This window comes from Oryctolagus cuniculus, chromosome 14 (assembly GCF_964237555.1).
Source record: "Oryctolagus cuniculus chromosome 14, mOryCun1.1, whole genome shotgun sequence".
In the NCBI taxonomy this organism is placed as follows: Eukaryota; Metazoa; Chordata; class Mammalia; order Lagomorpha; family Leporidae; genus Oryctolagus; species Oryctolagus cuniculus.
Window position 1 is genome coordinate 65700351 of NC_091445.1, and position 13203 is coordinate 65713553.

Here is a 13203-nt window from a genome sequence, read left to right on the forward strand (position 1 = left end):
AATGACTCTTGAAGAACAAGGAAAAGTTTGGATAAAACTTCCGAGTGATGCTTGCTTACAGGCTTCTGACTAGTCCCCAAACCACTTATACCCCAGGGAAAAAACTGTAGCTCCCCAGAGCCCTCTTCCCATACCTAAAAACTCTAATTGTTCTTTGAGGCAACTGGTGGCCACTGTCTCCCTGGCAAGTTTCTTTTCGCATTGTGCAGTGTGCTGCCATGTCAAACTGAAATGCTGCATGTGCTAAAATAAGCCAGAGATGGCTGGCAAGATTAGGGAAAAAAATGTAGGCGGGCAACCAGAGAAAGATTTAGCAAGAAAGGATGTCAGGGGGATTTCCGAAGTCTCCCGCTTAAGCACAATGATAGCAGTGAATTCATGAAGAGAATCCACCACTGGCAGGAATGATAATATTTTTGAAGGAAAAGGAGTTTAAAAACTACAGAAAACAAATATCATGAACGTACCCTGCAACTATCAACTCTGCCATGAAGGGAAAAGGGGGAAAGTACTTCATAGAAATCATTTCACAGCCAACACTTACCACAAAGGTCTTTCAGATCTCTGGCTTAGATCTCCACTATATTACCAAGCATTGTTCCAAGACTTGTGCTGTCTCTGTTGACAGTGTCTGATAATGACGGAGCAGAGTTCCTTTTTAACTAATAAAAGGGCTCTTCACAAGGTTGTGAATCTGAGCCCAGACAAGCCACAAAAAGTACAGACTCAATTGCATGTTCAAAGTTCTCAACACACACACGCACACACACACACACACACAACCACCAACAACGAAGACGGGAACCACAGAGCAGTTTTCCAGCACTGGTCTCAATTTTGAGTAACTGCTTCAACATGAAGAACCCTCTCTCTGCCAGATCTCAACACCAGAGAGAAAAGGTGAAGAAGAAAATATATGATCCTGGTTTTCTTTCTTTCTTTCTTTCCTTGTGTGAAATATTCAAAGGTTTTGATTGCCTGCTGAAAAATTACAACCAAGCTCCTCAACCTTATGGGACTTTTTTAAGAACAAGGAAGTGCTAGGGCCTATCTCTAACCATGACAAATGCAGACTGCGTGGTGTTAGCCACAGCAGGCTCAGCTAGTGACAGCTCTGCCCACCACAGGAAATGTGTGAACAGACTACCATTTGCTGCCACAAAATGAGAATGCAAATACCCCACACAATATAAAGAAGCAACTGCTCAGGCAGGCAGTAGCCTCGAGCTGCCAGAAAGGAAAATACACGTAAGCAAATCCAGGGTGACAGAAGGGGCTGGAATTCTCCTTCCGCTGGGGAATCCACGTTCTCTACAACCTTGCTGACGTCACTGGTCGTCAAAGCACGGTAGAAAGAATCATCCTAGTGATGAGGAAATACAGCAACGTGTTTAGTGCCTTCTATATCCATAAAATTTGTATGTGTTTAAATAATTTTTATATTCTGGGGCCGGCGCTGTGGCACACCGGTTTAATGCCCTGGCCTGAAGCGCCGGCATCCCACATGGACACCGGTTTGAGACCCGGCTGCTCCACTTCCAATCCAGCTCTCTGTTATGACCTGGGAAAGCAGTAGAAGAGGGCCCAAGTCCTTGGGCCCCTGCACCCACGTGGGAGACCCGGAGGAAGCTCCTGGCTCCTGGCTTCAGATCTGCATAGCTCCGGCCATTGCAGCCAGTTGGGGAGTAAACCAATGGATGGAGGACCTCTCTCTCTCTCTCTCTCTCTCTCTCTCTGCCTCTCCTCTCTCTGTGTAACTCTGACTTTCAAATAAATAAATAAATCTTTAAAAAATAATTTTCATATCCTGAATATTTATCAAATGTACTCTTATTCTGTGTTATAAACAGTTGAGTTTTATCTTTAAAACTCTAATCTGAGCTATGAAAGTCCTCCAAAATGTCTCAGTTACAGAAAGACCTGCCCTCTTAGACAGTCCCTTGCCAGACGTGCTATTATATGGTTACATCTCTGGTTTCTAATCTTCTGGACAACAAAGGCATCTTTAGCAAACTAGACCTTATATCTTTATGGCAAAAAAGAACAGCACCCTAGCAAGGTGCCCCAAGAATGGAAAATGGCAGAGAGGAGGAAAACCAGGTCCTGACTGGCATGATCTTGCTTAGTGTATTACTTACCTACCTATTTCTCTCCAGCGAAAATGCTGATTTCTTTTCTTTCAATAACTAAAAACAATTAGTATATATTCTAAATTAAATCAAGATGTCATTAGGTATATAGTATATGTGTCCTCTCTGAGACACATCAGATTTAGAGTGGGGCTGCTCTTTTAAGTATTTTAGGAGGTGCGGTGGACATTTGCGGTGATGGGTCGCTTTCTACCAAGGATACCCTGTGTGTGTGCTCTGGCCATTCCCTCATTACTGCCTGGCCTGAGCTAGTACTCTCCTTGCCTAAGAACTGACAGTGCCAGAGCTCACAGATGCGAACACGGAAGACAATTTAAGAAAGCTGGACGATTCTTCTGCTCTACACGCTCTTACATCCACTGAAGTAACTCAGCCGTATTCAACTGGTGTCCAGGCTACCCTGGTGAGTCACCTGCCTGCACGGAGGGGGGCTGGGAGGTAGGGCTCTGCTGGGCCCTTTGCTCTCTCCATGCCGTCCCAAGGCCTCCCCATGTGGTCTCTGCAGCAGAGCAGTCAGACTGTAGCAGGGTATCTCAGACAGCAAGGTGGAAATGTCCAGTTCTCTTAGAGCTAATGTCAAGTGCTGATGGAACATTACTTCTGCCACACTCGATTAGCCAAAGTTACCAGCCAGCCCAGACTCAAGAGGAGCAAGGAAGATAGAGCCCACCTCTAAAAGGAAGAGTATCAAAGAGTTTCTGACTACTTTTAACCTGGCATAGGTGCCTTCTAGTTTGATTTTTAGCTTCATTAATTCCAGCTAAGTAGAACAGCCTCCCCCTTTTTCTCCCTATACATTTGCTTTCTTAAAAAAGAACAGCACCCTAGCAATATGCCCCATGAATGGAAAATGGCAGAGAGGAGGAAAACCAGACCCTGCCTGAATTACTAACCAACAAAATATATTATAAAATAAAAAAAAAATTACTTAAAATCATCAGATTTTGGAGTAGTTTGCATGCAGGAATGGATAACTAGCACTCTGCCTTCTAAAAGCCTATATAATCTTTTTTTTTTTTTTTTTTTTTTTTTTGACAGGCAGAGTGGACAGTGAGAGAGAGAGACAGAGAGAAAGGTCTTCCTTTGCCGTTGGTTCACCCTCCAATGGCCGCCGCTGCAGCCGGCGCACCGCGCTGATCCTGGCAGGAGCCAGGAGCCAGGTGCTTTTCCTGGTCTCCCATGGGGTGCAGGGCCCAAGCACCTGGGCCATCCTCCACTGCACTCCCTGGCCATAGCAGAGAGCTGGCCTGGAAGAGGGGCAACCGGGACAGAATCCGGCGCCCCAACCGGGACTAGAACCCGGTGTGCCGGCGCCGCAAGGTGGAGGATTAGCCTATTGAGCCACGGCGCCGGCTTAAAAGCCTATATAATCTTAAAAACGAAAATCCCCAATTACAGAAAATGACACATTCTAAATTTTAGGAGTCAGTTAAAAAGTAGATTACAACCTAAGTGTCTATGTTCAATGATATGTATATAGGAAAGAGAAAAGTTTAGGAGAAAGGCTATAAATTTTGTGACTGCTGTTAAGTCTTTCCAAACCAGATGTTAAATAATAGATATTCTTGTAAATGATTATGTAACCTGGACCACTGTAGCTCTTTACAACAATTATCTGTATTTGTTGATATTGATTTCCATCTCCATGTTAGTCACTGTGTTTACAACAAAGGTTATAATAACAAAACATCCTTTCTACTCTGAAAATTTTTGCATTATTGGCTAGTTAATACTTGTCAATTTACAAATTGGTTTCAGTAAAGGATCGGTAAATCTCTCTGTAAATGAACAGTTTAATGTTTGAGCTCCGCAGGCCAATTCTGCCATTGTAGTTCAAAAGCATCTTTATGGAACACATAAATAAACGAGAACAACAGAATTCTAATAAAACCATATTTCTAGGTACTGAAATTTTATGTAACTTCCATGTATCTTAAAACATTATTCTTGGCTGGCGCCGTGGGTCAATAAGCTAATCCTCTGCCTTGCGGCGCCAGCACACCTGGTTCTAGTCCCGGTCGGGGCGCCGGATTCTGTCCCGGTTGCTCCTCTTCCAGGCCAGCTCTCTGCTGTGGCCAGAGAGTGCAGTGGAGGATGGCCCAAGTGCTTGGGCCCTGCACCCCATGGGAGACCAGGATAAGTACTTGGCTCCTGCCATCGGATCAGCACGGTGCACAGGCCACAGTGCACTGGCCGCGGCAGCCATTGGAGGGTGAACCAATGGCAAAGGAAGACCTTTCTCTCGGTCTCTCTGTCTCACTGTCCACTCTGCCTGTCAAAAAATAAATAAATAAATAAATATAAAAAACATTATTCTTCTTTTGATGGTTTTCAACCATTTAAACATATAAAATAAATCTTTAGGAGTGGATGTTTAGCCTAGTGGTTAAGAAACTGATTAAAATACCCATATCCCACATTTCAGTTCCTGGGGTTCACTCTCTGACTCTGTCTCCTGACTCCAGTTCCCTGCCAATACAGACCTTGAGAGGTAGCAATGATGTCTCAAGTATTTGGGTTCTTGCCACACATGTGAGAGACCTGGATTGAGTTTCTTGTTCCCAGCTTCATCCAAGCACAGTCCTGGGTGCCGTAGGCATTTGGGGAACTGACCGGCAAATGGGAGCTCTCCCTACCTCTCTCTCTGCCACTTAAAATTAAGTTACAGAAAATAATAAACAAATAAATAACCCATCCTTAACAAACAGGCTCTCCAAGAAGCAGTGAGCTGGGTTTGATGCTCAGGCAAAATTTGCCAATCTTTTTTTTTTTCTCAGATGGGTCCAGAATAAGTAGAACTTGCATGAAAATAAAGTTAACATTATCAGATGACTTTAATCTTTGAATTGCCATGGTTACAATAATAAACTGCTTTCTGCTTTTCATTTCTTCCACACATAATGGCATGAGCCATATCAACCTGTGGCAACAGACCTAGCGTTTTTACCAGGAGCTCTGGGAAACATCAAGTCCTCAGATGAAAGGAGAAGTCAGCAGAAAGGGAGGAGAATCACAGAAAAAATAGTAGGGCAAGTCCTGAAAAGCAGCCCAACACTGTGCAAACTTTCAACAGGAAGCACTCAACTAGTCAAAGTGGGACTTCAGGGGGAAGGAATATAATGTCAATAGAAAGAGAAAAACTTTGGCTGGCGCCGTGGCTCAATAGGCTAATCCTCCACCTTACAGCACTGGCACACCGGGTTCTAGTCCCGGTCGGGGCGCCAGATTCTGTCCCAGTTGCCCCTCTTCCAGGCCAGCTCTCTGCTGTGGCCCGGGAGTGCAGTAGAGGATGGCCCAAGTGCTTGGGCCCTGCACCTGCATGGGAGACCAGGAAAAGCACCTGGCTCCTGGCTTCGGATCAGTGCGATGTGCCGGCTGCGGTGGCCATTGGAGGGTGAACCAACAGCAAAAGGAAGACCTTTCTCTCTGTCTCTCTCTCTCTCTGTGTCCACTCTGCCTGTCACAAAAAAAAAAAAAAAAAAAAAAGAGAAAAACTTTCCCACCTTTTTAAACTACCAGTGATTCTGAATGAAACTCCTGATGAAATATACTTAAGACACTGGCAGCCAAGCAAATTGGAAGCACAAGGATAAATAAAGAGGACTATCACTGAAAAACTGTTTCTTTTGCATTTTCATCAGGTTGCCAAGTACCATTCCTTTAAATTTTGCCACTGCATTTTATGCTAAAATAAGCTTATTTGGGCAAGATGCTTGCCAAAGATTTCACGCTTTGTGAGCCTTCAAAACCTATTGTAAACACTGAAAATTTGTGGGGGCCAGCGCTGGGGCATAGCATGTAAAGCCACTGCCTGCAGTGCTTCATAGGCGCTGGTTTCAGTCCTGGCTGCTCCACTTCTGATCCAACTCTCTTCCAGGCCTAGGAAAGCCATGGAAGATGACCCAAGTTCTTGGGCCCTGCACCCACATGGGAGACCCAGAAGAAGCTCCTGGCTCCTGGCTCCTGGCTTCAGATCAGCACAGCTCCGGCAGTTGCAGCCAATTGGGGACTGAACCAGCAGACCTCTCTCTGCCTCTCTTTCTCTCTCTATGTAACTCTGACTTTCAAATAAAAAAAAATCTTAAAAAAAATAAGAAAATTTGTGCAGATCTCTACCAGAAGCCTGCTTGCACCCAAGTATGATTGCAAAAATGGGTAGTTTGTATTGAAGAAAAGAGAATGAAAGGCACTCTCTGTGTTCAAGCATGATGTGTCTCCTGGTAGGCATCCTCTCCATGCTGTGTCAGAGATAGATACACTTTCTGTCCCCAGTGTAGCAGCTGCTGCCTACATTTCACGTTCTGATACACTTTGTGGCTTCCTCTTCCCTTCAAGGGGCTGTGATACTTCTATTCAACATATGTTTTCCATTCCATAGCTGACGACTTTATGACAGACAAGCCCCAGTTTCAGTCTATGCAGTCACTAAACGACAGGAATTCCACAGGCATGTAAAGTGACCTAAGAGAGTTTTAGATCTGTTTGGAAAAGAAAATGTAAAGTCCTTTAACAATGTGCAGGCAGTTTTGTTGCATGATCTATCTAGTACCAACTAGATAACTAATGCCTTGTGGATTTCTTTTCACTAGAAGCTCACGTGATTCTTCTCTTGGGACTCAACCAATCACTTTCACTTTTCTTAAGTTCAAAAACAGAAGCCTCCAACAGACAACAGTATCATTTTTAAGCATATTCTGTAACACCTCCTTATCTCCAATCCTGTGCTTTTGGCCTGATGCTTTAGCTCTTATTGGAAGGATACAATATAAGATTTAAATGTGAATGTGGATGAAGTTTTGCTCTTTTTATTTGTGTTTCTTTCTGTTAGAGTGAGCCCAGCTTTGGTGCTAAGGACATGTAATCTGTGTAGATAAAAACAGTGCTTATATAATCATGACTTCCCAAAACACATCAACAGCACTCTTTTGAAAGCCAGCAGGCAGCCAGGCAAGTAGGTAGGCAGGTAGAGAGCGAAGGGAGGCTCAGTGTCAATCAAAGGCATACTTGACTTGCATTTCCTCCTCTTTTAATCAACTCTGCAAGTAGTTCTCCCCACCTCTCCCTCTATTCCTGATCTGGTGAGCAGCGTGACTTGCCCTTAGCAAAAGGAAAAATCTAAGTCCCTTCCTTTATATAAACATCAGAAGTAACTCAATTAGGTCCATGCAGAGAGAGTGAGGAGTCTTCAGACAACAAGGATTCCAAGACTTTCTATGTGTGAAACAATTTCACCCTTTCCCAGCTGCTACTCAGCTCACAGTCCTTCTACCCTTATTGCTCAGCCAGCATCTGTCACTGCCAGGAGCCCCTTGCCTGCCAAGTCAAACAGCCAGTCTTGAATGACTGAGCCCCACGTGCTGAAACAAGCCCCCATTTCTCAATGCCCTTACTCTTTAGAAAGCTGTGGTAGGCAGGAAAGATACTCAGCCCTCCACACCCCAAATATACTCATATCTAAGCCATTCTTCCTGCAACCTGTGACTATGTCGGGTGACAAGGCAGAAGGGAACTAAGGTTGCAGACAGAACTAAGATTCCTAATGAGCTAACTTTAAAACAAGGAGATCATTCTCCACTGTCTGGTCCAGTATAATGACCAGAGTTCTTAAAATTTGGAGAACAGAGAAGAGAAGATCAGAGTGAAGTGATATGAAAATTAATCAACCTGTCATCACTGACTTTGAAGATGGAGAAAGGGAGTCATGAGCCAACTTTCCAAAAGTTGGAAAAAGCAAGGAAGAGGATTTTCCTCTAGAATATCCAAAAGGGGGCACAGACCTCCTGATTTTTTTTTATTTGAGCCTGGTGATCCCTGCATAAGAATTTGGACCTATTCCTTATTACATCAGCAATTTACTACTTAAGTAAATGCCTTTACCATCACTTTCGTTTCTTTCCCACGGTGGTCTTCTCTAGAAATCTAAGGATTTTTAGATCAAAAAGCTCTTAGTTGCATGCCATTCAAGGCTCATGTCTTAAGATAAAAATCCTTTTGTTAAATCACTGAAACACAAATGAGTTTTCATAAAAGCAGCCATTTACTGGTACTCTAGTCCAGGGGGAAAGCCCAGGTCAGACTGCTAAGGTTCACAACAATCCTGGTTGTTTCTTACAGCTAGAGCAGGGACGGATTACTTCACACTGCTTCTCTTTCCCCATGTTTAAATGTGCAAAAAAGCAATATCTACTTTACAGGATAGTTGTAGAACTGAATAAATCAATGCATATTAAGAAGCTTAGAACAGTATGTAGCATAAAACAAGTACCAATGATCATTGAACTTCATAGTGGCTTTGGTTATCCCATCACGGTTTTGGATATCCTGATAACATCTGGTCTTGCCACAAGCCTGATTTTCCAACATGTGGCTTTCCCAAAGGAAATAAGATGATGTACTTGTTCCCCGTGGCCATCCAAACACCACATCCAAATGCTGAATCCACGTTTGAAAACTTTGCAATGTTTCTTTTACATGGCTAACCACCCCCTAATTAAGGTTCAAAGTAAGTTTCTCCAAAAGTTTTAAAGCCTACGTCACTCAAAAGCTACTTTACACAATTCCTTAGAGGAGTAATCCATCAAAGTATGAAAGACAAACCATCAGCATGGAAAGTACCTGGAATGCTTGTTAAATTCTGAGACCTGGTCCAAGAGTTAATGAATTGAAATGGAGGCTCATGAATCTGGATATTAAAAAACATATTATATACAGCACGTCACTCTTACGCATAAAAGTTTAAGAATGAGTGCCTTCCCGCATGGGAGACCAGGAGAAGCACCTGGCTCCTAGCTTCAGATCAGCACGATGCGCCGGCCGCAGCGCCATTGGGGGGTGAACCAATGGAAAAGGAAGACCTTTCTCTGTCTCTCTCTCTCATTGTCTCATTGTCCACTCTGCCTGAAAAAAAAAAAAAAGTGCCTTAATATATTCTACCATTATTGTACTATGGTGTATAATTTGATAAGAAAAAAAAATGCCAGGTTTAACTCTTAAAATATTTTTAAAGCTATCTATTGTATTCTCCAGAAAGAAAATTATGAAGGTCTGACATACTTAAAAATTCATTCACAAAGAATGAATTCATCCACAAAGAAAAACTCTCATTATTTCCTCATAGCATACACACTACTGTTTAAGTGTATACTATTTATTATAGGATAAATGAATGTTACAACACAGTCTTAGCAACACAATTACATGTGGTTTTTTTAAAGATTTATTTATGTACTTGAAAGGCAGAGTTACAAAGAGGCAGAGGCACAGGCAGAGGGACACAGAGGTCTTCCATCTGATGGTTCACTCCTTAATTGGCTGCAATGGTCGGCCTGAGCTCCACTGATCCAAAGCCAGTAGTTAGGAGCTTCTACCAGGTCTCCCACACAGGTTCAGGGGCCCAAAGGCCTGGACCATCTTCTACTGCTTTTCCAGGCCATAGCAGAGAGCTGGATCGGAAGAGGAAAAGCCAAGACTTAAACTGGTGTCCATATGGGATGTTGGCACTGCAGGTGGCAGCTTTGACCACTATGCCACAGCGCCGGCCCCTACATGTGGTTTTTACAATGGACACTCCACTATCAGAATCCAGATTCTAAAACTTGATTGTGTGAAAGCAATCACATGTGATAATAATATTGAAATTACTATAGCTGAGTGCATTTCTTACTAATTTCCCTCTAACTTTTGACATAATTGACAATCTTCAGCTCATAAAACAAAAAGAACATTGCCTCACCATGTGTAAGTATATTGTGAAATAATTGGATTACGTGTCAAAAATGTGCTAGGAATGGAAGAGTTTATATCATCTACAACATGGTGATGACTTTTACTTACATATTTCCCTAAAAGGAAAAGTAAAACCTTATTTTGGAAGTCCACACCAAGTCTTTCTTAATGCTTTTTTCATTTTTATTGGTTGGGTTTCTTTCAGTGATTAAATTAATGTTCAATCCCATTAAAAATACCCCCCCATAACTTCCCTCCTACCCACAACACTCCCCTCTCTTTCCCTCTCTCCTTCCATTCACATCAAGATTAATTTTTAATTATCTTTATATACAGAAGATCAATTTAGCATATATTAAGTAAAAATTTCAACAGTTTGCACCCACACAGAAACACAAAGTGTAAAATACTATTTGAGTACTAGTTATAGCATTAATTAAACACCTAAGAGTAATTGTGTATTAATTACACAGTTCAACCAATAGTTTTAAGTAGAACATAAAAAATACTAAAAGGGTAAAGTATTAAGTTCTTTTTCTTTTCTTTTTTTGTTTGTTATATAGTTTTTTTTATTTAATAAATGTGAATTTACAAAGTGCAACTTTTGTATTGTTGTGGCTTCCCCCCAAAACCTCCCTCCCTCCCGTGGCCCTCCTCTCTCCCACTCCCTCTCCCATCCTGCCCTTCATCAAGTTTCATTTTCAATTACCTTCATATACTGAAGATCAACTTAGTATATACTAAGCAGGGATTTCAACAGGCTGTACTCACACAACCACTCAAGGTATAGGGTATTGTTCGACTAGTAGTGTTGTTTTTAAGTTTCATAGTAAAACACATTAAGGACGGAGATCCTACATGGGGAGCATGTACCCAGTGACTCCCATTGTTGATTTAACAATTGGCACTCTTATTTACGACGTCAGCAATCACCCGAGACTCTAGCTATGAGCTGTCTAGGCCATGGAAGCCCCTTGAGTTCACCGACTCTGAACTTGCTTAGTCAAGGCCGTATCACAGTGGAGGTTCCTTCCTCCCTTCAGAGAAAGGCCCCTCTCTCCTTGATGGCCTGTTCCTTCTGCTGGGGTCTTGTTCACCAGGATCTTTCATTTAGATTGTTTTTTGCCACCGTGTCATGGCTTTCCATGCCTGTGAGACTCTCATGGACCTTTTAGCCAGATCCGAATGTCCCAAGGGTTGATTCTGAGGCAGGAGTGCTGCCATTCTACGGGTCTGCTGTGTGTCCTGTTTCCCCCGCAGTCAATCCCATTAAAAAATATTTACTGATTTATTTGAAAGGCAAAGTTACAGAGAGAGAGAGAGAGAGAATCGTCCACCACTACTTCACTCCCAAATGTCCACAACATCCAGGACTGGGTCAGGGCAAAGCCAGCAGCAGGAACTTCCTCTGGGTCTCCCATGTGGGTGGCAGGGACCCAAGTGACCATATTTCACCACTTTCCCAGGAACATTAGCAGGGACCTGGATTGGAAGTAGAGTAGCTGGGACTCTAACTGGCATCTATATGGGATGCCAGTGCTGCAGGTGGTGGCTTAACCCACTGCACCACAGCACTGGTCCCTCAATCCCAAATATTTAAACAAAACCCTTTTCAGCTCATATGTCTTCATGCGGTTATCATTTTTCCAAAAGTATGAATATTAGCATCCCTGTATCAGAATATTATGCCTTCCTTCTTTCAAAGATCTCCAAACCATACCCCAAGGTGCTGAGGTTAAGGTCTAGAAGCATTTTAGAAAACTTCCCAGGTGATTCTTGTGCTCATTTAATGTTGAGAGCCACTTCTTTGAGAGTATTCAATGGAATTTAAACTTAAGGACTTGGGGCTGGCGTTGTGGCACAACAAGTTAAGCTGCAGCCTGCCACCTCAGCATCCCGTGGGGAAGCAGGTTCGTGTCTGGGCTGCTTCACTTCAGATTCAGCTCCCTGTTAATGACCCGGGAGAGAAGCAGAAGACAGCCCAAGTACTGGGGCCCTGCCACCCATGTGAGACACTGGAATGAAGTGCCAAGCTCCTGGCAGCTGTTGAAGTCATTTGGGGGTGAACCAGATAGATACTGCTGGTTGAACCAGCAGATAGAAAACCTTTCTTTCTCTTTTCTCTCTATCTGTAACTCCACCTTTCAAATGAATACATAAATCTTTAAACACACACACACTTCAAGAAAAAACAAACTTAAGAACATGTTTTACTTAATTTTTAAATACATTAAAATTATCTTAATTTGAAATATAGAAAGTTTTTTCATCAGATGTCCCCTTTCACAAGAAATCAAGTCTAAGATGGTAGTAGTAATCACTGAAATATTTTTGTAAACTAATCAAAGTCACCCAAGGAAATAAAATTGATGCAAAGCACTATGAATTCTTTGACTTTACCACTATCAGAGAGTTAAATCATTAAGGTTATGTTATCACCATTAAACTTATACTCACAGGCCAAAGGAACCTGGAATAATCTTTAAACTTAAATATCTCATTGATAACCTTCACTTTTTTCCTTACTTATCAAGGAAACAAAAGCCTAGTATGTTTTCATCAAAAACATAAAAAACAAATGTAAAACCAACCAATAAATTTCACAATTTGTTGCTGTTGAACTATCTTGTTTTATCTTTAAATATTTTTTCTTCATGCAGGTGGTATCCTCCACAAATTAACATTCAGCTACCTGGAGTCACCTTCATGGACGAGAGGGTCTTTACTACAGTCAGAAGTCCATTGCTGACCCCATAACTCATGAGTTAAGCTCACTAGCAGTGGAGGTAGGCGTCCTCTGATTGGCTCTTCTTACAGTATAGATTTGTCCTAGTCCATTGGAGAAATAACCCTTGCCTCCACCTAAAGCCAACAGTTTCTACACCATCAACAGGTGAACTAGACTTTCTACAGCTCCTCTCATTCTTATTATGTCAGCAGAGACAATTGGGGCTTATTTCCTCATATTGTTGGTTTCTTATTTAAAATTAGAAATATGTTTAAATGATAGAAAATTTATAACATGGAAAAAATTTTGTTATGTTGACATCACCCCATCTGCTGCCTATAAAGACATATGAGTGCATTTGTAATTATTAATTATTTTCAATTAACAGTATGAAGGGCTTCAAAAATTATGATGAACATGCATTACCTTTTAATTTCATTTTCCATGAACTTTTTGAAGCCCTCTTGTGTATGATAGCTGTTCTTCTCGTGCACATGTCTTAGTAGCAGTGTAATGTTCTTTTAAATGGACAAACCAGTTTACCTAAACTACCCCTATTATTATATATTGATATTGTTTCTAATTTTTGCTTATATAATT

General features: G+C 42.0%; 1 long non-coding RNA gene across 1 annotated transcript in view; it reads right to left on the reverse strand.

The window, feature by feature from the left end:
• Positions 1-10762, reverse strand: part of LOC103349612 (uncharacterized) — a 136553-nt gene extending 125791 nt beyond the window's left edge. The window contains exon 1 of the long non-coding RNA XR_007922615.2: positions 10585-10762. This is a non-coding gene — a long non-coding RNA (uncharacterized lncRNA). The remainder of the gene's footprint in view (positions 1-10584) is intronic.
• Positions 10763-13203: the final 2441 nt, after the last annotated feature.